The 25,244-nt window shown below is 53.0% G+C and overlaps 2 long non-coding RNA genes across 3 annotated transcripts; one reads left to right on the forward strand and one right to left on the reverse strand.

The window, feature by feature from the left end:
• Nucleotides 1–1,212: 1,212 nt before the first annotated feature.
• LOC119247306 (uncharacterized) lies at nt 1,213–25,029 on the forward strand. Of its 2 annotated transcripts, XR_005125702.2 has the most exons (5): nt 1,213–1,567; nt 2,350–2,468; nt 15,972–16,099; nt 20,428–20,637; nt 24,129–25,029. It is a non-coding gene; the product is annotated as an uncharacterized LOC119247306 (long non-coding RNA). The 2 variants fall into 2 exon arrangements; XR_008552130.1 differs by having other exon boundaries at nt 1,213–2,468.
• Nucleotides 1,693–4,949, reverse strand: LOC129145934 (uncharacterized). The gene is made up of 3 exons (XR_008552129.1): nt 4,741–4,949; nt 2,411–3,017; nt 1,693–2,288 (listed from the first exon to the last, which is right to left on the reverse strand). It is a non-coding gene; the product is annotated as an uncharacterized LOC129145934 (long non-coding RNA).
• Nucleotides 25,030–25,244: the final 215 nt, after the last annotated feature.

Genomic DNA, 25,244 nt, shown 5'->3' on the forward strand with positions numbered 1-25,244 from the left:
TTATTTATTTATGCATAAAAGAACCAGGGTACAGGCCAGAGGCGTGGGGGGTAGGAGGATCCACCAGAGACAGAGCAGGGAACAGACCAGGCAGACTGACTGAAATACACTGCTGAGGGGAGCAGCGGGCGAGGCAGGAGAGGTCTGCTGCGCCATGTGGGTTTCTCCCTGGCTGGCCGGGGATCGAACTCTCGCTGCAGTGGCTGCGGACAGCTTCATAGGTTGCGCCCCAACCTCTTGCGCCACCAGGGAGGCCCTGTGTAGGACTTTAAGGGATGGAGTAGAGATAGCACTTTTTAAAAAAGAGATCCTTTAAAAAAAATTCATTTTAAAAGATCCTTTCAAATAAGAGCAATTTCAAAAGGGTCTGGTCTGTGAGGAGAGGAGCTTGGAGGGAGGCCAGAGTCCAGGTGACCAGTGTGTTCTGACGCTGGACCCTCCCACCCAAGAGGCTAAAGTCGTGTCCCACCAAGAGTTCAGTCAACCAAATACTTGCATGAACGCCCCATTGAGCAAGGCCGGGTCCAGCAAAGCTCACCACCAGCCCGCAAGGTGCCCCTCCCCCAGCTACCCAGGCGGGTGCAGCAGCGTGCCCCCCGAAAGCAGCGCGCTGCCCTCGCTCGCAAGGGAACCCAGTCAAGTGCAGCCCCTGCACAGCGGGGCTGGCGCGGGCCTCAGCCTGGAGAGGGGTGCGGGAGCGGAGATGCCCGAAGAGGTCTCTGGGGACCTGGGGGGAGCCCTGCAGAGGGTCCGCCCTTGCAAAAAATTCTCCCCGGGAGACACAGCCGGGCCTCGGGGCGGGAGCCGCAGGGTGGCACGCCCCGCCCTGGCCACGCCCACACCCCGGCCACGCCCCCGCGCAGCGCCCGGCCACGCCCCTTCGCCAAGCCTGTCCATATACGGTGAGCGCCGAGCGTGCGCCTGGGTGTCGTCACCCGCGTGCGCCCGCCCGCCCCTCGCCGCGGCCGGCCCGCCGGGGGCACCCTTCCAAGGCCGCGTCCCCAGCGCCTTCCTGCCGGGAAGCGCGGCCTCGCCCCGTCTCGCCGTCCCCGGAGCCCGCCCTGGGTGCTGGCTCCCGTCTGGGGGCGCGGGAACCCCTGAACGCACGACCCCCACTCCGGGCCCGTGCACCTGCGCCCCTCCCATCCCCGGCGGGGAGCTGTGCCCCTCCCCCGCAGCCCGCTCGGTGGGCTGAAGTTTGGGGGCCAAAAACTCTACTGAAGTTTTTTTTGGGGGGGAGAGGTGGAATGCGGGGCCACCCAAAAGCAAGGGGTGTGGGTGGGTAGGAGGAGAACCTGCCTCGTGCAGGACGGCGCGCTCACTGGGCCCTGCCAGTGCCTGGCATGGAGCTCAGCGTCTACGAAATTAATCTGCTGACGCCAGGTTGCGAGGTGTGGTTCAGCAAGAGCCCACACGCCAGAGCCACGCGGCCGGGATTCGAATCTAACTGGGTTGCTACTGGCTTTGGGAACTGTGGGCAAGGTGTGTCGTTTTTCTGTGCCTCAGTTTCCTCATCTGTAAAGTAGGCACAGAGGAAGTGGGTTGTGGCCACTTTCAATGTGTTCATGTAAGTTAGCACTTTTTAGAAGCCTTGGGTAGCCTGGTTTGTGGGTGTAAGGTCAGGAATGACCACAGTGCAGGTTTTCTGATCCCATGCAGACCGGGTAAAGGAGGAGTCAGAGTCCTCAGTGGTTTTGCAGGGCTTTTATTGGGGTTCACCAGGCATATGGCAGGCAGGGATGCTGGGGGGCCCCGGGAGGCTGGCAGGCCTCGCAGCCCCCAGCGAGTCTTCATTCTATCTGGGCTCACTGGTATTCTCTGCTTCTGCTTCTGCTTCTTTGCTTCTCTCTTGGCTTCTCTTTCGGCTTCTGCTGCTGGCTGCTTCTTTTTTGGCTTCTACCGGCGTCTGCGTGACACCGCCCTTGAAAGCACAGTCTTAGCACAGGTGTACCCACTTCAGGTGCTCGCCATCAGGCATGCATTCAGGATCACAGGGTTCCCTCATCTATCCTCATGGCAGGAGGGCAGAAAAGCCTGATTTTTTACCTTACCCTACAGTGGGTCCTTAAATAGTTGTTCCCAGTGGGTCACATCCTCAAGGGTTAAGGGTGAGACCTGAGCCCAGACTCTTACTCCGAGTTGAACCGAGGTGGTTGGTCCTATTCACCAGTGTAAGGGGGCAAAGGTGCAGCTTTTCCGATCAGCAAGGTAGTTCTTCAATTTTCTGTAAATCCTGAGGGCTGTAAATCCTTTTCTGTAAATCCTTCCCCAGGGCTCAGGCTGGGATACTGGGTAGGAGTTAAGAGCAAGGTAAATTTCATAACATGGCTTTGTTTTTGACAATTCTAGTTTCCACCCAGAATTTACATGTCCTCTTTATGGCCCTTGGCGACCCTCGCCAGCTCCTCACCTTCATAGGAGACCACAGGAACAACAGGACAGCCAGCACTCCCTCCCACAGTTGAAATGTGAGCTGAATTTTTTTAAAAAGATTTATTTATGTATGCATAGAAGAGTTGGGGTGTAGGCCAGAGGTGGGGAGGGGGTGAGAGGATTCATCAGAAACAGAGTGGGGAGCAGAAGAGGTGGATCTACCGAAATACACTGCTGAGGAGGGCAGCGGGTGAGACAGGAGAGGTCTGCTGCACCATGTGGGTCAGCGCCCTGGCCAGGGATTGAACTCATGCTGCGGTGACTGGTGATAGCTTCATAGTGCTGAGACTTAACTCCTTGTACCACCAGGGAGGCCTCTGTAAGTTGTTGGTTTTTTTTTTTTTTTAAAGATTTATTTATTTATGCATACAAGAGCTGGGGTACAGGCCAGAGGTGTGGGAACAGAACAGGCAGATTGACCAAAGTACACTGCTGAGGGGAGCAGCAGGCCAGTCAGAAGAGTTCTGCTGCTCCATGTGGGTTGCTCCCTGGCCGGCCGGGGGATCACACTTGTGCTGCAGTGGCTGCGGACAGCTTCACAGGTTGTGTCTTAACCCCTTGCATCACCAGGGAGGCCCTGTAAACTGATTTTTAAAAAAGAGAAAAGCACAAAGTTGGGGAGCTTGCAAACAGTGGCTGAGGTTTGTGTTTTGGCTCCCCTTACACACACCTGCTGTGCTGTGCAGGGTGAGTGAATGAGGGACTCTCCCTCTGCTTCCCCCCAACCCTCAGGAAAGCAGCCGAGTGGCCATAATCCCAGAGCCTTGCTGGGCCTCAGCGCTCACACCTGTAATGCAAATTCCTGCTCAGCAGAGCACCCCACTTGACTGGCTCTAGACTCAAATCTCCCCGCCTGGGTTATTTCTGCACTGGCTTTCTCAGCTGCCCAGCTGGGCCCACCCCCAAGCTGGTGCCAGAGGAGTGTTCCAAACCATGAGTGGTACTACCTATCGCTCCCATGTAACCCCATCCACGGCTTTCCAGGGCTTGCAGGAAAAGGACCCAGCCCTTAGCAGGACATATGTAGCCACTGCAGTCTGGGGCCCACAGACCTCTCATCCCCCCATCCTATTGTTCCCACCTTGCAGTTTACTCTCAGGCGAACCCCAGACGTTTGCATTTTCCTGGTGGTTCATTTAATAAATATTTAATGCATTAGGATGTCCAAACCAGAGCCAGGCTTCCTCTGTGCACTCACTTCTGGGGCGTACTGTCTGGTGCCTCCCAGGTATTGGGAAGCAGCTCATTCATTTGTTCATTCAAGGGAACCAGCCAATTTGTGGAGTTCTGTGTAATGGCTGCTGAAAAGGCAGGGGTTTCCCTCCTGCCACAGAGGGCATGTCATTTGAACAGGGCTTTCTTGGGTAAAGGCTGGGTCAGGCATCAAGTCGACAGAAGGAGAATTTGGAGGAAGCAAAGAGGGGTGATGCAGTGGTTGAGGTGGTTCCCCAGCTGGGTGTGGCTGGAGCATGCAGCTGGGTGTGGACCAGGCGCTGCAGGTTGGTGGGGCCCAAAGGGCAGGGCCTGGCCTGCCAGCTCACTTTCCCCTGCTGGTGAACAAACGAGTATGGCACATAATCTTTCAAGGTTTTTTACTGACCAGAAGGAAGATACACATATATCACATTTTGAACAACACACAGAATTGAACAGTTTCAGGGGACACTTTGCTCTGATTACCCTGGCTGCACTCTGATGTTATCTCTTCTACTCTGTATCATCATTATTATTAAATTCTGATTGTGACTCACTAAATTACTTTCAAGATCCGCTAGTGGGTCATGACCTGCACTTTGCAAAATATTGATCCAAGAATCCTTCCAACCCCAAGGCCCAAGAGTCTAGTTGTGACCATGAGTCCCTTCTGGTTCAAAAGAATTTTAACTGAGAGGATCCTGTGAGGGAGACCTTCGCTGTACTTGTAAGGCCTTGAACTTGTAAGGCCTTGAGCGGGGGCGGGGGGGGGGGTTGCATAGGGGGCAGGCCCACCTGCTTCCTTACCCTGCTCTGTCCTTGGGGCCCCCTGGCTGCAGGGTATTCCCAGGTGGGTCTGAGATACAGACAAGAGGGGAGCAACCCCTTCCCCCAGTAATAAACCTCCCAACCCATTGCTTATCCCACCCCATTCTGAGATGTCTCCATTTGGCGTCCGGTTCCATGGCCAGGCTGGCTTTGAGTGCCAGAATCTAAAGGGAGTGGGTGGGTTAGGATAGGAAGAAGAGTGGCTGAGGCCCAATCCCCCACCCCCCCACTGGACTTAGGTCTCTGTCCCACCACCAGCTCCTGTTCTCCCCTCTGCTCCCTTACCTGTGCTAACCACCATGCCCACAGGCGGCACTTTGGCTTAGCAGAGGGCAAATACAGAAGTCAGAGCCCCGTCCCCAACCTAGTTCAGGTTCCTCTTCCTCCTGGAGTCTCTGAGGCTTCCGGGGAGACGGAGAAGCCTGAGGTGGGGGTAGCCCCAAAATATAGCCGCCATTAGCTCTCAGAACATTGGAGCAGAGGGGACCTTGGAATCCAGCCCCCTCATTTGATTGGCCTGAAACTTGAGGCCTAGGGAGGGGACAGAACTCATCCAAGATTACACTGGAGTCAGTTCCAGAGTCCTGGGGGCTCAGGTCTCCTTGCTCCAAATCCAGGGCTCTTTCTTTGCTCCATGTTGGGATCTATGGAAAGGGGGAGGGGAAGAGCTTGGGGAAATGTTCTATTTGGGAGAAGCTGGGCTCTGGGCCTGGAGGGTCCTGGCCTGGAGACCTGACCTGTGTCCTGCCGGCTTCTGTCAAGTCTTTGGTGTCCCAGGAGAGGAGGTGAGGGCTGTGAGTCCGAGCAGCCCCGCCTTTTCTGCCTGAGAGTGTGCAAGTGGAGCCCTCCCTCCCCACCCCAAGATAAGAGCAGACCCTCTCTTCCTCCTCACCCCAGCTGAGCCTCCTGGAGGTTGACAGGGGGAGGATAAAGCCTGTGGGAACCTGTTTTCTCCCAGGAACTTGTGCTTCCCCGGGGCCTCAGGATTAGGGTGGTGGCTTCTAGTTCTTTCTTTCTGGAGACACTGGATACGGCCTGAAATCCAGGCGGAGGGGCCCACACAGCTTGCTGCGCCTTCTTGGCTCACTTTCCTCTTCTCCGGGGCTCTCTCATCGCCAACAGATTCTTGGGGCGGGTTTTGAGACCCTGGACTGCAGTCAGGAATCCCTGGGGGCATCTGGGCCTCCCTCTCTCTCCAGGGGAGGCATCTTGAGTCCTGCTTAGGGTCTGGGGCTCTCAATGCCTGAGTTCAAGCCCTGCCCCCACCCCACTGGCCAGGGGGGTGACCTTGAGGGTAGCCCATCTGTGGGCTGAGGATAGCAGCGTGAGGGAGTAAACGAGTAAATAAGGGAATACTCAGCTCTCCAGGACCGAGGCTGGCCCATAGTTAGCACATGTTAACGATGCTGCTGAGGTCTCCAGCTAGTGTTACTCCACGTCCGGCAAAGGAGGAAGCCAGGAGCTGGACTTTCTTCACCTTCGAGATAAAACCTCGATCCCCAAATGAGGGCGCATCTGAATGTACCTAATATCACTGGAACTAGGCTTAAAAGTGGTTATTTTACGTTACGTGTATTTTACACAATTTTTTTTAAAGAAAAGTGATATCTGCAAAGTCTGTTCTGCCATGTGAGGTGACATTCTTGGTTTCTGGGGCCTGGGCACGGGCATCTTTGAGGCCATTATTCTGGGTGCCATGGGTTCCTTGCCTGTAAAATGGAGGTGTTGAGGCTCATGGGGAGAAGGAGACACCTCATGGGAAGTACTAAGCTGAGGGCCTGGTCTATAAGCCAGCACTTGCCTCGTGGATTTAGTGGGCGACTTCTGCATTTGTGGGAGCAGTCTTTGGAGAGAGCTCAGAGCCCTGATCCCGAACCCTGTCCATCCATCCTGATGGGGGAGCAAAATCGCTGCAAATACCAGATTTGTTTAGCGACCTTCTGGACTCAGCCCTGCACCACCCCCATTTCCTAGCTTTTATAGAGACCCCTGATTTTTTTTTCAAAGATTTATTTATGCATACAAGAACTGGGCTACAGGCCAGAGGTGCAGGTGCGAGAGGATTCACCAGAGACAGAGCGGGGAACAGAACAGGCAGACTGACTAAAATACACTGCCGAGGGGAGCACTGGCGAGATAGGAGAGGTCTGCTGTGCCATGTGGGTTGCTCCCTGGCTGGGGATCGAACTCGTGCTGCAGAGGCCGCAGACAGCTTCACAGTGCTGTGCTTAACCCCTTATGCCACCAAGGAGGCCCTAGAACCCCTGATTTTTATAGAAGTGTGGTCTCAACAGAACAGCATTAGAAACTCCTGGACACTTGCCGGGGTTTTTTAGTTAGCTAGTTAGTTGGATAGACTCCTCCCCACACAAATTAAAGCAGAAACCCATGATCTGGGTTTTAAGGAGCCCTCTAAGGAATTCTGATGCACCCCAAGTTTGAGAACCCTTGATCAGAGCATTTTCTCAAGTACCCCCACCTGCAAGGTAGACTCAGTAGCAGTATCTCATTGCACAAGTGAGGTTGGGAGGCTCAGGGAGGTGAGAGGCTTACCTAAGGCCACTCAGGTGAAAAGTGGCGGAGCCCAGATTGGAACTGAATAGTCGGTGCTTTTCCCGTATCACTATGTACTCCCACCCCTGGGCACAACCCTTCACAGTGATGCCTGGACTCAGGGCCCACATGCTTCAGGGGAACGTTTACCCAGGCTCTCCCAAGGCACAGCTCTGCCAGAGACTCCCTCCCTCCTCACCTGTGTGTCAGTTGGGCAGGACCCTGCATTCAGTGCTAGTCTCAGGGTCTGACAACTAATTTATACTCAAGTGTACATGGTTGATAGGACCTTTGGGGTTACCTGCTCCTTTAAGAGCATGTTTGTGGCAACTAGGAAGATAGTTCCTGGTGGGCTTACAGGCACCTTGTCAGGCATGCCCAGAAGGGAGATGTCAGCTTCCTGAGGGCAAGTCACCTCATGAGACAGCACAGGGCACTGTGGCTGAGCTGTCCCGGCCCAGACCTTGGTTGCATCACTTCATTCCCGGAGGCATTTGTTAACTTACCTTAGACGGGCATGAATCCTGCACCCAGCTCCAGTGGGCGGATGACATGAGATGCCTGCTTCAGATGGCCCTTTCCTGCCCAAGTCCCCATCAGACTGCTGTGAGCTAAGCCCAAAATAGGGCAGTCACCCCAGGTTACAAGTAGGTGGGTCCTTCCCGGATAGCACCTCTGCTACCTGCCAAAGGACTGACTCCCTGGGGTGAGTGAGCCTGACACATCCCTGCTTCTGGAAGCCTTTTCTGATGCCAGCCTAAGTGCCCAGCCTGGGCTGAGGGTCAGGGGCCCCCACTCTGGTCCCGGATTTGGCTTGGACTTACTGTGTGACCTGGACAATTTCCTGCCTGTCTCTGGGCCTGAAGCCTTGTCTGAAAATTGAGAACGAGCTGTAAGTGTGGATAAAGACCTCTCCCACACTAGCTTGGCAACTGGTCCTGGACCCCTTAGTTAGCAGCCGGCCTGTTGCCCTCCACGAGAGGAGAGGCCCGTCTGCTCCCCTGCATGTTTAAGTCCTTCCAGGGATGGCCCCTGTGTCTTGCCTTCAGCCCTGCACGTGGCACTGAGCGTTCCACACCACCACACTCAACAAAGAACCTGATAAATGCCCGAAGACCCTCTTCACGCAGGAGAACACTCTCCTTTCAGCATTCTGTCAGGCAGGCACGACTGCCTAAGCCCCAGCTTCCATGGGCCCCGCAAGAGAAGCTTCAGGGAAACCACAGGGTAAGCTTTTCTGGAGCACACTCTGATTCAACCTTCTCCCTCTTCAGAGCCATGTCCACACCCCAAGCCATCAGATCCTTTATATCTGGCCTTTCCAGCCTCATCTCTTTTGATTCTGGACCTTACCTCATGCTGGTCTCTCTGCTTAGAATGCTGTTCCCACCTCAGCTAGGATGCAACCTCTTCCAGGAAGCCTTCCCAAATCCCATGTCCCCTCAGACACCTGGACAGAATTAGCCCCACCCACCTCCTCCCTTCTCCCCTTGCTTACTAGTCCCTCCCTCCCAGACTGGTCAGGTTTACTTTGTTCCTGGTACACACAGTGCCTGACACACCCAACAAAATCTAGTTGACTTCATTTGAATTCAAGAGGAGAGGCAGGCAAGGGAGATGAGAGGCCCCAGAGTCTGCAGAGTTGGGGCCACAGCTGGAAGGGACTCTTCCTCAGGAAGGCCTGCAGATGGCAGACAGCTGGCCGGGGGTGGCTGTGACTCACCCAGCTCCCACAGTCTGGGGGATGCTGCAGACAGGCGAGACAGGAGTCAATGGACCTCAAAGAATTTTGATAAGGATAACACAAGCCCTGGAGTATTTCTAGAATGCAGAGGTTAAGGGTGCGGGAGTTGGGTCAGGGCAAACTGCCTGATTATGTTACTTATTTATTTATTTTGCCTGGATAAAATATCCACATAGTACAAAAGCTAAAAGGTACAAAGGGGCAGAGTGACAAACCTTCCATCTCCTATTTGGCCCTAGGCCCTCCCGGCCCACCCCCGCCTCAGGCATCATGTGTTTCTAGTTGCTTCCGCCTCCCTCCCTCCTTCCCGTGTGCCTTTCTCCCCTGCGCAGCTCTGTCCTTAGCCCGTCCCCTCAATACCCTAATAGTAAGAGAGGGTGGACATTTTTTCATGTGCCTCTTGGCCATCTGTCAGCCTTCTTTGGTGAGGTGTCTAGTCAAATCCTCTGCTATGAAGAATAACTTCTTAGTGTAAGTGTGTCCCAGGTGATACCAGGGTATATTTATCTATAAGATCATTTGTTATTTATCTTAAATTCAAATTAACCTGGCAGCCCACATTTTTATTTGCAAAATCTGGCTCCCTTTCTGATTGACATGGGGATTCCTGATAACTAAGTCTGGGAGGGGCTTCAGGAGTTGGGCACCAGGGCCGAGTGGGCATCCACTCTCTCACCCACTTATTCTGAACTGGACCCTGCAGGTGCCGGTTACGCTGGAATCCCAGCTCCAGGCCCTGGCTGATCAGATAAAAAAATGAAAGGCTCTTAGAGTCTTCCAGGCCACCTCCCTTATCTGAGGCCCAGAGAGGGCCATGGTTCATGCGGGATCACAAAGCAAGTCAGGCCTGAACTGCCCTGGTCTTTGGTCTCCCCACCAGCTTTTCCCTTGTGCTGCCTCCCGAGGGGCAGCAACCTTCGAAACTTAAGCTTTTGTAACATCCTCAGACATTCAGGAAACCAGAAGCCAAAGGCTCCAAGTCCTGTGGGGTGAGACGGGCCCACCTGGGAGCCAGGCTTCCAGCCAGGGCATGTTCAGGGCTGGGTCTGAGGCCCAGAGGCCCTGCTAGTAGTAATAATAACAATAACAAAAGCAACAATAATAATAGATTAATAGTAATAGCGGTGTCCACTGCCATGTGCTTATACTTTGTCATTGGTCCTGTACGAGCCTCGTGAGGGCCTTGCCAGCTGGGAGTGATGGTCCTGTGTCCCACCGCTGAACACTGAAGCTCAGGGAAGGTCAATAATGTCATCATTTGCCAAGATCCCCCAGCAGGGAAGTGGCAGTCCTGGGATTTTACCCGACATGTTTGGTTCTGGGGCTCAGCTCTTTCCACTGGGACTGATGTTCCATACACCCGTGCCGCTTTCACATGAGAAAACTGAGGACAAGCCCTCTCCACTTGAGGTTTTTTTTTTTTTTAAAGATTGATTTATTTATGCATATAAGAGCTGGGGTACAGGCCAGAGATGCAGGGGCTGAGAGGATTCACCAGAGACATAGTGGGGAGCAGAACAGACAGACTGAAACACACTGCTGAGGGGAGCAGCAGGCAGGACAGGAGAGGTCTACTGCGCCATGTGGGTTGCTCCCTGGCCGGCCAGGGATTGAACTTGTGCTGCAGAGGCTGTGGATTGCTTCATAGTGCGGTGCTTAACCCCTTGCGCCACCAGGGAGGCCCCTCCCCTTGAGTTTTACAAAAGCACCAAACAGGAACCAACTTCAGGTCCCTGAAGCCTCTGCCCCAGCCCAGGTCTCCCAGCCCATCTTCTGCTGTCTGCCTGTCTCCCCAACAGGTCTTCCCCTCTCCTTGCCTCCATACCCCTGCACTTGGATATTTGGGGTCAAGTGGGTTAAATTAGGCAGAGGAACTGTTATAGGGCAGCCCCAATACAAAACAGGTTGCCTGACTGTGGGTCCTCACCCGTGCGCTTAAAAGGACTTATCAATACTCCACTGCAGGCGCACACAAAAGGTTAATAAAAGGTTTATTCACAAGGGAAGGGGAAATGAGGAAATGTACAACTCAGGGAGAAAAGTGGGAGACAAAGTTTTAAATGCGTCCTACCCGATCCACTGATCTGGAATCCCAAATGGCACTCTGAGAGCTGGCCGTGAGCCAGGAGCCGTGAAGCCAGCGAGAGAGTGAGCCCCCAAGGCCCAAGTGTTTGGTTTTATACCCAACCTGGCTGCTTAACTCCACCCTCAGGTCCCAGCCACCTTCCCTTTGGTGGTGACTGGATTTGTCTTTCCCAATGTCCTGATGGCTTTGGTCTGCAGTGAGGGTGGAGTCCACAAAGCCTGCATGGAATTAGCTCAGGACATCATTTCCCCCTAACAGAACTAGATCTAAATATTGGCTGGTCAGTTACCTGCTGTGTGACTTTAGGCAAGTCAATTAATCTCTCTGAGCCTCCCTTTCCTTAGCTGTGAAGTGAAGAAAGGTATGCCCAAAACTCAGCCTGGCCCTGCCTGGCACACTGCAGACTGACGGGTTTAGTTTAAAGGAAGGAAGGAGGGATTTATTGCGTCCCCGCTGTGCACCAGACCAGTGGGGACACTGAGGTGAGCAGGCAGATACAGTCTCCGCTGTCGTGGACATTTATCTCAAAGGGCCGTGGAAGTGGTTAATTGTAGCAGCAGTTAGTTAATGGTGGTGTCCTAACTGTGGTCAGGATTTCTCCAGAGCCCATGGCCTTCAGCCAGGAATGAGAGTGGGGACTTAACCCTAAACCGACAGAAAAGGAGTCTTGTCCCCCTTCACTCAGCTTCAAGTGACCTGGACCTGGCTCCCCACCCAGGGCCCAATTGTCCGGTACACCTAGTTCTTGAAAGGTCCATGCAGGAGGCCGGAATGCAGATCTTTCCCGCGCCGAACCTTTCAGTTCTCTCTCCACCCGGGGCACTCTGCACTCAGCTGCATACAGTAGGTGCTCTGACTCAGAGGCTGAGCAGCTGTTGAAGCTGTGTCGCAAAGTTAGGGGAAGCTCATGAAAGCAAGACAGGGGCCTTAGAGAAGGAGGTGAAAGGAGAGGGCCTTTAAAGGCCTCCCACACACATCAAAGCCCAGGCCAGGCGGGTCCCCTCCCTTAGGGGTGCCCCTCTTTAGGAAGAACCTGGCCAGGCCTGTCTCCTTCACTGTCTGTGGATTGGGTGACTGAGCAGGTACATCCCAGGCTTTCTAGCCCAGCTCTCTGCACACCCACCCACAGTGCCCGTGAACCCACCAGCACTGTTGGGGGAGCAATAATTGTAGAAGAAGCTGGTGGGGAGGAGCCAGCGAGGGTGGGAGGAGGGGTAAGGCAGGTCAAGGCCCACCCCACAGTTCCTCTGGGCCTTCATTGTTTCCTTAAGAAACCTGGTGAATTTGCATTCCATTCCCAAGTGGCTGTGTTTGAACATAGCAAGATTGCCTGTGCTCCTGCCATAAAGGGTCGGAGTAAATCTGAAGGCAGAGACTGCACTGTTACCAGCAGCTTCCCTCAGGCCCTGCGTAGCATGCCTCCTCACTGACCCCCCGGGGTGAAGGGTCCCAGATGAGAGACTCCCCAAGGCATGCTTTCCCAAGTCTCTGGAACTTTTTGAGCCCTGACCTATTTGTCACTCCCTTCACATCACATTCATCCATTTCTGTGGCCGCCTTGGCCACTAGACAGTGGCCTGTCTCAAGGACAGGGCCCCAGGCCTCCTCACCCTATGGCCCCAGGCCTCAACATAGGCCTACTGGCAGGTGATTAACTCCAGGCAAAATGAGAATAAATGAATGGGCAGGGCCCTGGGCTGTGGGAGCAGAATAAAGTCCTCCCAAAGATATCCAGGTCCCCCACCCATCCTGTGAATGTGTTACCTTATATGGCAAAAGGAACTCTGCAGGTGTGATTAAGTTAAGGGTCTGGACCTAGGAAGAAATGTGCCCTGAGGCCAAGCCACTTCAGCCTGCTCTATTTCAAGGCTGCCTTGCAGATTTCAGACCTGTCTACCCGACCCCAGTTCTTTACAATTGATCAGTCATTCAATCTCTAGGTATCTCTATGTATCTATCTTAACTGTCTCTCTGTGGAACCTTAAATGATACAAGGACCAAGGGAAATTGGCCTTTGGGGGTCTACATGGGAGGTTACATGGGGTCTACAGGGGTCAGAATGGGGTCAAGGAGAGCCAGGACTCGTCTAGAAGGTCAGGTGTCCTGTAGGGGCCTGGGCTGGGAGGCTGGAGCACTGACCTTGGCTGTGGGCAGGATGAAAGTGGAGTCAAGGCAGCTGTGCAAACACGAGCAGGGGCAGAGCGGCAGAGCTGGGGAGGGGGGCTGGGTAGAAGAGGGAGGCCTGAGCAGGCTGGGACACCAGGTGAGGCCTCTGCAGGAGAGAGGCCTAGAGGTGCTCGGAAGCCAGGCCAAACTGTGCCGGATCCTGCTCATCTGGCCGGCCGGCTGCGTGTCAGAGTTGGGGGACCACAGCAGTGATGAGATGCGCCCCTGTCCTTGTGGGGCATACAGTCCCCCTCCCTGGGTTGTTCAGATGTCCAGTAAGTACAGTGCCTGGCACAGAATAATTACCAAACAAATGATCCGTGGTCAGGTCCCCACAAAAAGGCCCTAAAATGAGGCATTTGACAAATAAAGATGTGGAAAGAGAAAAGCAGGGCTCAGTGGAATGAGAAGGGCCTGGGCTGGGGCGAGGTGGGCAGAGAGGGGGAAACCAGGTGGGTAGCATTGTGCATGCAGGAGGAGCCATCTCTCCCAGCGTTCCCTCCCTGCCTCTGTCCACCCCCAGAACTGTCCTTTCTTGAGGGCAGGCTCCTCCTCTCCCACTGGGTAATCAGAGCCAGGATCACTGCCCATCCACCCCTCCCCTCCCAAGAACTCCATTACCCCTCAGCCCTCTCCTGGGGTTGTGGTTTTAGCAAACAATTTGGATCCTTCTACAGCCTGGGGGGAGGAGGCCTGGCCCCTTCCTTCTGAGTGGTGGTGAGAAATGCTGTGCATTCCTGTGTCAGGGGGGCAGGCTCTGCCTCTCACTGGGCCCAGGGCAGCCCCAGAAGGGTAAGATAAAGTCTGACCCGAACCCCCCTCACAGGCTCCCCAGCCCCTTCTGCTGCCAGTGCCCACCTGGCATGCTGCCAGACAGTCTACACAGGGCCAGGGTGGGTGGGCGCTGAGGCCTGACCCCTTCAGGCCCAGAGAGCCCTAGTGGGTTAGAGTGAGATCCTGGGGCTTCTGCCCTGGAGGCAGGGTCCTGTCTCCAGAGTCACCAAGGAGGGCCGTGCCTGACACCCCCCCCCCTTGCAAGCAGCTCTCCTTACAAGGTTACTGACAAGTGAGGGCAGTCCGGAGAGCACCTGGGGGTGTGCAGAGTAGGTTTGGGATCACAGGTGTCACTGGAGGCCAGCTGGGTGGATGCTCTTACTCAACCCTGCGCCTGCTCGCAGTCTTCACCCGCCCTTATCACAGGCCAGAGGGCTGAAGCCGTGAGACGGTAAGTCACTTGTGCAAGGACACACAGGCAAGCAAGGGCAGGCCAGTGTGGGACTGCGGGGCCCCTGCTTTGAAGTACGAGGCACAGGTCCTCAGGGAAGGTGGAGAAAGGCCTGGAAGACAAGTGAACGGGCAGGGCTTGAGGGAAGACAACTCTGCCTCCCAAGGGTGGGGTCGTCATGGTGGGTGTGGGCGGCAGCTGGACAGGTCAGGAAGGCCCTCTGCGGCATGGTGTGGAGTTTCCACCTTCTCGAGTGTCTGTCCGCTGGGCCCCCCACCTCTCACACCCACCTGCCAGGAAGGATCTAGTGAACTACTCTGGGCTCTGGCTGGAGTGATGGGGGTCCTCTGGAGGTGGAGGATGTTTTGCTCAGTTTACCTCATTCTGTCTTCCAGGAAGGGGACTGTGGTCTTTGATGTGGGACCTGGTGTGGTCCAGCAGCCAGGGGTACTCAGTGAAAACAGGGTTCTACCCTGTTCAGTGGCCAGGACCCAGCCCCTGCCGGTGAAGGCTGTCCTCAGAGTCCCCCATGGGTGATGCACCCTTCTGAGCCCAGGGTAGCCCACCTCCCCACCCCCTCCTCACTCCTGCTCCCCACTCTTCACACGCCCCCACCCCCACCCCCACCCTATTTGAGGAGCCCCTCCCCCACAGGTCAATGGAGGGGAAACAGCACTTCCTGCTGGGTCCCTGGGGAGCTGTGTCAGGCCAGCTGGGGCTCTGGGCTGGATCTGCAGGGGGAGGGAGCAAGGCAAGGGGTGAGGAGGGGGGAGGATCAAGGAGAGAGGGGAAGGGGGCAGAGAGAGAGACAGAGAGGACAGGAGACAGGAGGTTCCAGGACAGGACTCAGATGCACAGAGGAGGAGGTGGGAGAAACAGGAGAATTAGACCCTAGAGACAAAAAGGTAAGAGCAGGAGAGAAAACGAGAAACCACAAGGAAGAGAAAGAACGGGCGGAGAGGCCCAGAGAAATCTCCTGCCCTTCCCAATCTCATCGATTTTCTTTGGGGCTTTTTCTGTGTCTGTGTCATGAGGCCTGCAGGCCTGGGGTCAGCAGCACATCAAACTGACCCATAAACATGGCCTCCATGACCACTGCCGCCTTGGCTAGTGTCAGCCCCCACCAGCACCTGGAGGAGGCCGGCTGGATGCTGAGAGGGGCCATCAGCAAATTGAAGGCCTGGGGGCCGGTTCTTGGGGAAGCTTCTTCCCATCTTCCCCCAAGTACTTCCAGAAATTCTTAAGAGTGCTTAAGAATTTCACAAATTCTCAATTTGTTCTTCTGGGACAGCAAAACTACTCCAAGGGGCCATGGAAGACTTTAAACCAAACATTCAGGCGTAGCATGAAAGAGGGACAAGCAGGCCAACCCTCCTTCAAATGCAGGCTCTGCTGTCTGCTTGCTGGGTGGGCTCCGGGAGATGACTCCCCTCTGAGCTTTGTATTTCCCAAGCATGACTGACATTGCCATTGTTCTCCCTGCTGATACCCAGAACGAGCTCCCCAGGGCTTGATGCACCCCCATGTGCAAAAGCAACTCCTCAAGCCTTGAGCGGTAATGAGCTTTCACTGAGGTTTTGTGGGGCAAGGAAGGAGAGCTCCAGGCTTGCACTGGATGTTTGTCTTCTCGATTCTTCTCACGCTAGAGCAGCTCTGGCTCTCTCACCACCCTTTCTTCTGGCAGCTACTCCAGTTCTACTTCTGATATTTTGAACTTTGCCCTTTTCTTCTGTCTTATGCAGGACAATTTAGTTCTCTCAACTCTTGGAATCTTTGAAGGGACTGAGCAGCATCACTAAGAACAAAGTCTCCAGAGGCAGCCGAGCCAGGTTTCCTTCTCAGCCGCTTCCTATTAGCGGCGTGGTTGCAGGTAGGCGGCCTCAGTGTCTTCACCTGTCAAAGGGGTGGATGCGCGCAAGGCCCACTGGCAAGCGCTGCTGTGAGGCTCACGTGCGAAGTGTCCAGCCATGGTGCCTGTTACAGAATAAACGCCAAACAAGTGCTGGGTCTTCATCAGTGCTTCCCCGTCAGAGCACCCTCAAGACCTAGCCCTCTCTCCATGGCGGTGAGGGATTGTAAGTCACGTTTTGCTCATCACAGTTTTTCCCACCACATGTCAAAGGGGAATCAAAGGGGAATACTACATTGACATTTATCATGTGCTGTGGCCACCCTGACATCTTTTTGCAAATTCTTCTGTGTGGGCACGAAGGGACGGTGCAGGAGCTCTATGATCCGAGCAGACGGGTGAAGGAGGGAGTCCTGGAGCCCTCGGTGGCTTTTGCAGGCTTTTATTGGGATTTACCAGGTACAAGGCAGGCAGAGGTGCTGGGGGGCCAGGAGGCTAGCAGGCCTCCCAGCCCCCAGCAAGTCTTCACTCCATCTGGGCTCTTCGATGCTCTCTTGTGACCTTTACTTCTTCTGCTCCTTTCACTCTGCTGTTCCGCTGGAAGCTGTCTTTCGCTCTTGTTCTTTCTGCTTCTTTGATCTACTCTACTGGCATCCCTGTGACGCCACCCTTATAAGCCCAGTCTCTCCAGCACAGGTGTACCCACTTACACGTGCCCACACCCAACTCCAGGTGCCCGCCATCAGGCACGCACTCAGGACCGCAGGGTTCCGTCATCTATCCTAATGGCGGGAGGGCCGAAAAGCCTGATATTTTTTACTTTCCCCTACAGCTTCCTATTTGGGGAAATGTTATCTCTTTCTTGCTTCTGGTGCAGGTAAGGAGTGTTCATGCCAGGCAGACTCTGCTGATCTGAAGCCACTATGTCCAGGAGACGGGGGTTGCAGACTTGAGGGGTGATGATGGAGGCATCAGCCTGGGAGGGCTGCAGTGGTGGAATGGGGGTGCCTAGCACTGGGGTCAGTGGTGACAACTGTGTGGGGACTGTATCCTTCCCGGGGCTGTCCCATAGGTATTTGGGGGTTGCTTTTGCTGGGTAGCCTTGGGGCCTGACTCTTGGCTTCTCTTGATGATTCTGTAAACTTCTAATAGCATTTTGTCCAGTGGTTCTTTTTTTTTTTAAAGATTTATTTATTTATTTATTTATTTATTTATACAAGCACTGGGTACAGTCAGAAGCGCAGGAGGGTGAGAGAAAATTCACCAGAGCCAGAGCGGGGAGCAGAACAGACAGAATGATAAAATACACTGCTGAGGGGGGCAGTGGGCGTGGCTGGAGAGATCTGTGCGCCATGTGGGACCCTCGCCAGCGGCGGGGCATTGAATTGGTGCTGCGGAGGCTGCAGGCAGCTTCGCAGCCCAGTGCTCAACCGCTGCGCCACTGGGGAGGCCCTGTCCAGTGGTTCTTACAGTGTGGTCCCAGGACCTGCTGTTAGAGCCATGTTAGCAAGACTGGGAGCTTGTTAGAAATATAGATCATGGGTCCATCTAAGACATACTGCACTAGAAACTGGAGGGCAGAGGTGGACCCCACAGTCTGTGCTTAATAAGCCCTCAGGGTGATTCTGATGTTCTCTCATGTTTGAAAGCCCTTGTTCTAAGAAGTTCTCTTTCATCTGTTTTTAAGACCATGTGGAGTCTCCTGTGTTCACCTGAGTCCTGTAACTGAACTGCTACCTCTAAAGATCTGGGGATCCCTAGGGCTGCCTATTTGAAATTTCCTGGCACCCTGTAAGTGCTCATTGCAGGATTGTGAACTTCTGATTGTTGTACCACATTTTTACAAGCATTGTATTTTGACTGAAAGGTTTTTTTTTTTTTTTTTTTCTTCTTTGCTTTGCTTTGCTCTGGGTACATACTCTGAAATACTGATATAAGAGATTTTTTTTCCCAAAGATTTATTTATACAAGCACTGGGTACAGTCAGAAGCGCGGGAGGGTGAGAAAATTCACCAGAGCCAGAGCGGGGAACAGAACAGGCAAACTGATGAAATACACTGCTGAGGGGAGCAGCGGGCACGGCAGGAGAGGTCTGCGTGCTATGTGGGACCCTCACCGGCGGCTGGGGATTGCTGCAGAGGCTGTGGCAGCTTCGTAGCCCAGTGCTCAACCGCTGCACCACCAGGGGAGGCCCAAGAGATTTTTTTTTTAAGTGCTTCAGATCTTGAAGTGTGCCAGCTCACATTCAAGATGGTAAGACCAATAGAAGAGCATAAAAGAATGCTGTAGGAAGAAGAAACCATGGGGGTATACAGGGGAGGCTTCCTTGAGGAGGAGCTTATTAAAGTGTGACTGCAGAGGTGAATGTGTTCACCAGGACTTTTTCTTTTACAAGTGACAGAAACCTTAAAAAAGTGGAATTTACTGACTCCGTGAAATGTTTAGGGATAGATCTTGAGGTTCAGGTATGGCTGGATCCAGGTCCTCACATGATCAGTATCTTGAAGGCTTTGTCTCCATCTATGTCTCGACTCTGTTTTCCTCCTATTCTGAAGCAGGTCCTCTGCACAGTGGCACAAATGGCCCCCAGAGCCATGGAATTATAGTCCAATAGTTTAAAAAACACAGAAAAAGTCCAGAGTTAACCCTGAATGCACCAACTTGGGCTCTGGGCTCATCCTTGAATCAATTGCCAGTGGCCAGATGTGTGGAGAATTCTGATTGGTTGAATCCAGGGTCATGTGTGAACCCCTGAAGCCAGAGAGTAGATGGAGTCCTATGTGAACAAAACTGACAGCAGTGGGGGAGAGGTGGTTCCCTCTGTGGACACTGGGTTGTGTTGCCAGAGGAAGAGAATGGGATACGGGGAAGGCAATGAGAAATGTGTCTACTCCCCCAAGGAAGCCTGACTGGATGATAAATAGGGAAGAGGGAATTTGAGGGGGAAGGAAGGATGTATTAGATAATTAGATCTCTTGCAGCATAACAACTTACTACAGACTCAGTGGCCTAAAACCACACACATTTATGATCTCATCCTTTCTGTGGGTCAAGGATGTGGCAGTGCTTAGCGGGGTCCCCTGCTCAGGCTCTTATAAGGTGACAGTCACAGCGTTGGCTGGAGCTGCAGTCTCACCTGAGGCTAGACTGGGGAAGCATCCACATCCACGCTCACCAGGGGGTCGACAGAATTCAGTTCCTTGCTGTGGTCCTACCAGGGTCCTCACTTTGGGGCTGGTTGTCAGCAGGCCACTTCCCCCCACTTCCTTATCACAAGCCATCAAGAAGAAAGAGCCTTCTCATAAGACAAGTGTTACAACTTCTGGAAGGAGTCATAGTCACATTCATGTGATCCCGTACATACCATCACCTTTGCCACATTTTGTGGCTAGAAGCAGTGTGGTCCCACCTATAAGGCTGTAAATACAAAGAGGCAGGATCCCAGGGCCACTCCAGACTTCAGCGACCACAGCCAGCCAGCCCAAGCAGTGACCTAGAGTTGAGATTCCACTTAGAATAAGCAGAAGAAATGCAGGTGTGCATACGTGGACCTTAAAAAGAGGCCTGTCTAGGAAAGTGTTTCCGCTTTGTGCCAAAGGCCAAAAGTGAGGTAAGAAGCCTTGTCTGGAGCCCAGCTGCTGGTGCATAGTAGGCCCTTATCCATACTTGGTTACACTGAGTTTTAAAATAGATGAGCTGCCCAAATTCACATTCATTCACTCATGCATTCAATCCACAAGCATTTTTGGAGTCCCTTCCACGACTCAGGTCCCGTGCCAGGCACCGGGACATGCTGTGCATAGCACTTTGCCCTCTCGAACTCACTGGGGTGAAAACTCATAGCTGAGCAGTATGGCTGTTTATGGTTTGTGGTTTAGGATGCCTTTTCCCACGTCCTGTCCCATGATCCTGGTGCCTGGATGCTGTTGGAGTGTGCAAGTTCAGAGGTTGCTCTACGCTCACCCCTCCACTCCCTTCCCAGTGCCTGACATGCATTGAGCTCTAACCTCAGGACAGGCCTGTGGGGCTCAGAGTTTGGGAGGTGCCTGGTAGTGGCCCCCCGTGGGGCTGAGTGTCCTTGGAGACATCACTCGGGCCATGGGAGCTGGGAAAGGCCTGCTTCATGAGACTGCCTCCACTGCAGACATGATAAGAAAGTAACCACAATCCTTTTTGGGTAGCTTTCTTGGTCAAAAGAGGAACATGGTCTGGAGTGAAAAGGGAAGATATGGAGGAACTGACCCTGCAGGCCTTGGTCAGTAGAGGATGGGGACAGCAGATTAAGGTCTCAGGGTCCCACCTCCTGGGGTCTCAATAGTGCTCTCCAGTTTGCTTCCCTCTTGTTCCAGTGTCCATGATGCCCCGGGTCCAGGTACAAGCCCATTCTCCGGGACGATCCTCGCAGGGCACAGCTCTCTCCCCGCGGCCGCCTTCAGGGGCCACAGCTGTTCTTCGTTTTGCGTTTTGGGATTCTGACATGGTTGGAAGCAGAAACATCCTGAGACAAGGATCTGAATATTGGTCGGTTGTTTGTTGGGACGTGTTCCCTGGCAACTTAGGTAAGGGAGTAGGAGGGCAAGGGGGAGGGAAGGCCTGCTAGAGAGTGTGCTGTCAAGCCAGCTTCCTCTGGGGGCAACTGGGGCCTCAGGGAGCCAATGGAACGTTGCACCTCCTAGCTATCCCACCCAAGGGTGAGGGCACCCCAACATTTGACTCCCACCAACCACCCTTGAGGCTGCTTCCTGAGGATGGGCCTTCATGTCTTAGCACTCCCAGCCTCCCCTGAGCCTTCCAGCAAAGTGTCATAGATGCTGGCAGAATATTGGGGTGCCAACAGTATCTGCATCGGTGTAAGATTTTTTGAAACAAAGGATTTTACTGTTAAACATAAACCTTTGAAAACCTGTCACAGAAGCCAAAACCCCATTTCACATGTGGGCTGAGAAAGTCCGAGATGGCAAAGGGTGTGTCTGACTTCCCGACAAGTTAAGGGAAAAACGAATTCAGAAACCAGGCCCAGTCTGGGAGTCCAGAGCTTTCTCTTTAACTTCTTCTTTTTTTAATTTATATATTTCATTTTATCCCCACCAGCCGCCCTTATACCTCTTGTCTCTTTCCTTCCCCCTTAACCTCACAGCGCTCCCATGTTTGTCCATGTCCACTAGTTTTTGTAATTATTTACTTTATCCAATCATCTGATATATAAATGTCCAGTATTTGTTTTTGTCATTCTGTTAACTTCTTATTCTGAAATAATTATAGATTCACTCAGTCTCCCTGTTGTGCAACTGTCCCAGGCTGGGCCCCATGTGTGTCAACCATTCACTGCCTTTTATTGCTGAATAGCAGTCCACAGTCAAGGACATTCGAAAAAAGCTGCTAAGAATATTTGTGTGGATGATTCCATTGCAGCGAGCAGAATAATGACTCCCCAAATGTTTGCGTCCTCATCCTTTTGAACAGCTTACCTTCCATGGTGAAAGAGACTTTGCAGATGGGAGTAAGTTAGGGACCGTAGTCACTGATGTTCTAACTGGGCACATACATTTCCCAGACTCCCTTGCAGCTACACATGGCCATGTGACTAGGTGGAGGCCAATAGAGATGAGTGAAGACAATAAATGCCACTTATGAGCAATGACCTGTGTTATCTATTACTGGATAACAAATTTCCTAAAACTTTGCAGCTAAGCAACAATAGGCACTTATTTCATGCAGTTCCAGTGGGTCAGGAGTGGTTTAGCTGAGCTGTTCCTGTGCTACACCTTGTAGGAAGTATCTGGCTTGGTCGCCAGCAACCTGCAGGCTGCGACATCCACATGAAAGCTGGCTTCCTCAAATGGTGAGCAAGTTCTTGCTGTCTGTGGACCTCTCCATGGCTGCTTGAATGTCTTCACATGGCAGCTGGCTCCCCCAAGACAAGGAATCCACAGAGAACAAGGCAGAAGATGCAATGTCTTATGACCTGCCTTGGAAGTATACAGCTTTTTAGAAATATTCTATCGGCGACACAGGTCTATTGTCCCTAATCATTGTGGGAGGAGACCACACAGCGCATACCTGCAGGAGGCAGGGATCGTTGGGACAATCCTGGAAGCTGACTACTAGCTGTCTTTTATTCTTTTTAAAGATTTATTTTTATTTATGTATACAAGTACTGGGGTGTAGGCCAGAGGTGCGGGGTGGGGAAGTGAGAGGATTCGCCAGAGACACAGTGGGGACCAGAACAGGTGGATCTGCTGAGGGGAGCAGCAGGCGAGACAGGAGAGGTCTGCTGTGCCATGTGGGTCAGCTCCCTGGCCAGGCATTGAACTCATGCTGCAGTGGCTGGTGATAGCGTGACAGTGCTGAGGGAGGCCTTGTGCCACCAGGGAGGCCCCAGCTACTGCATGTCTTAATAGAAAGGCCTGTACCACCTTCTTTCTTTCTCCCCTCTCCCCGGAATGACAAGTGAATTGCCATTTCATGGCTGAGGACATGTGAGTCCGGGCAACCTTCTAAGGACAGCTGAGCAATAAAATGGAAGGAGCCTGGGTGGGTAGCATTGTTGAGTTGCCAACTTAACCCTGGCACCAACTTTCTCCCCACCTGTTATGTGAGAGAGAAACACATCTCCATCTTATTGAAATGCCATGTTTTTCCAGCTACAGCAGCTTCACCACCTCCCACTAATATAGTCCTTTTGCTGATATGGTGAGACTTTGATTTCTCCCTCCTCCACTCCCCCAGCTCCTCGACCTTGTGAGGTTAGCAAGGAGAGAGTAAGTGGATTCTGCCAGCCTGTGCTCCTGACCCTCCTACCTTCCAGACAGGTCCTGGTTGTCTAGTCTAGGAAACTGGATGAGTGTGCCTTTCAGCTCCATCCCTCCCCTCCCGACTGCCCCCCTCCTTTCCCGGTCCAGCGTGTCATTCATCACTCATTTACTTGAAAGCTGCTTAAATCATAGAATGTAAACTGTCCTGGGAGAAAATGCCCACAACCATTAGCAGCATCACCCTAAAAGCAAGTCTCTGCTTTCCTAATATAGTCCTGGTCATCAATTTACATGTGCTTGGCAGTCTGGAAAGTTCTTTCCCACCAATCCATTCTTCTCATTTGAACCTGAACACACTCTGCTGAGTCCTGTTTCTCTCAACAGAGCTCGTAGGGAAGGGGCAGAGAGGGAAGGCTGCGACAGGTGGGCGGGGCGGCCTCCCCTGCTCCTTGGTGGTTTATGTTTTCCCTCATCACAGCCCCATCACTCTGCCCAATGGCTGTGGGCACAGTCTGGTGTCTTCAATACTCCTGTAGGAGTTTGTTGACTGAATAAATGAGGGTATGTGGGTACCTAGGTCACAGTGGGAGCAGAAAAGTGGGATCAGAGGAGTAGTGAGCCATCCATTCCCACCTGAGGAAGGCCAGGCTGCTCACTCCATCCCTTGCTTCTGATCCCCATTAGTGCCTTGGAGAAGTCTTTCAAAGTTTGCATTCACTAAGTACTTCCTACAGACTGGCACCATTATTTTTCACTTTGCAGATGAAGAAACTGAGGCCTCCACCAGAAAAGCATCTCTCAGACCCCTGACAGTGGTTCTCTGCAAGTCCCACGGGGGGACCTTTCTTCCAATAATTCAGAGACATGTGTTATCAAATTCAATAATAATGATAACACAAATAATAACACATGAGGAGGTCCGTTTGGTTCAAGCCTCCGAAGTGGCTGTTCCACCCCACTTTGCTGTTCCCATCTGCCTGTGTGGACTTTTTCTGGCGGCTCCCATTTACACCTTCCCTGACCTCAGCAGAGCCCCCGAATGCCTGTGTGGATGGACGCAGATGCCAGTCTCGACCTTCCTTTGACTCTGTGGGAACATCCACCCCTTGACATTCCCTCCAGCTGCTGCTGGGAATCCCTAGGGAATTTCCACTTAGCCGGGGGCTTTCCGAGCTTCAGTGGAACAGCTTTTCCTGTTTTCACTCACAACAGACTCTGGCCTCCCTGAGGGTCAAGTTTAAACTCAGTATGGCTATTTGTGTGAGTTGCTCATGAATTCGTTCATTTGTTCAAAGGTACAAATGGAAGCACCTGGTCATGGCAGGCACTGAGCAAAATGCTGAGGACACAGCTGGACCTTCTGTGTGGGCTGCCCCCCCACCCCACACCTACAACCCCACAGGGAAGAGAGACTTCAACAGTGATCGAAATATCGAGAGACCACTTCACCCCCCAACCCCATCACAAATTAGAAAGATTAGGACTTGCAAGTGTTGGGGATAACGTGGGGAGGTAGGAGGCCTCGGCACTGCTGTGGACATGTATGTTGCCTCCACCATTCTGGGCAGTATTTGGTAACATTAAATCTGAACAAACCTTGTGTCCAGAAATCCCATTCCTGGATAATCACCCCAGAGAAGCTCCTAAAAAGCCAGGAGAGAATCGAACAGAAAGGTTCATGGCAGTGTTGCTAGTGGCAGAGTGTATCAGCAGATGGTGCTGGGGAAGGTGAAGCAATAGTGAGGAGAACATACTAGATGTTCCTAGAGCAATGCAGATGGGAAGACCATAGTGAAATTTAGTCTTACATAGTGAAATTTAGTTTTTGAAAATGAGAGCACATGCAGGAAGCCCTTAAAATGTACAAGCCTCGTGTATTTGGGGAAGGTGACTAGGAGTGGGGATCAAGGAAAAAGACTTAAGAGTCCTTGGGGGCCTCCCTTGGTGGCACAAGGGGGTGAGACACAGCACTGTGAAGCTATCTGCAGCCTCTGCAGCACAAGTTCAATCCCCAGCCAGGGAGCAACCCACATGGCGCAGCAGACTTCTCCTGGCTCTCGCTGCTCCCCTCAGCAGTGTAGGCCAGTCTGCCTGTTCTGCTTCCCACTGTGTCTCTGTGAATCCTCTCATCCCCCCACACTCTGGCCTGTACTCCAGTTCTTGTAAGCATAAATAAATCTTTAAAAAAGGGGTCTTGCATAAACTACCAAAGATCGCTTGCTACACCCTGGAAAGATATCAGTCAACTCTCTGTAGCTGGAGGTCCTTAGAAACGAAATGAAAACAAATAGTTGCGCTCACGAACACACTAAGCCTAGTGGAGACAATCCGAGGGCCACACCCAGGCTGCTCCACTCTTTGTTCCTGACTCTTCCTCAGGCCCTGGCCCAGTGGCCTCATCCCAACCTCCC

This window comes from Talpa occidentalis, unplaced genomic scaffold (assembly GCF_014898055.3).
Source record: "Talpa occidentalis isolate TD23 unplaced genomic scaffold, MPIMG_talOcc4v2.1 talOcc4.16, whole genome shotgun sequence".
NCBI classification, from domain to species: Eukaryota; Metazoa; Chordata; class Mammalia; order Eulipotyphla; family Talpidae; genus Talpa; species Talpa occidentalis.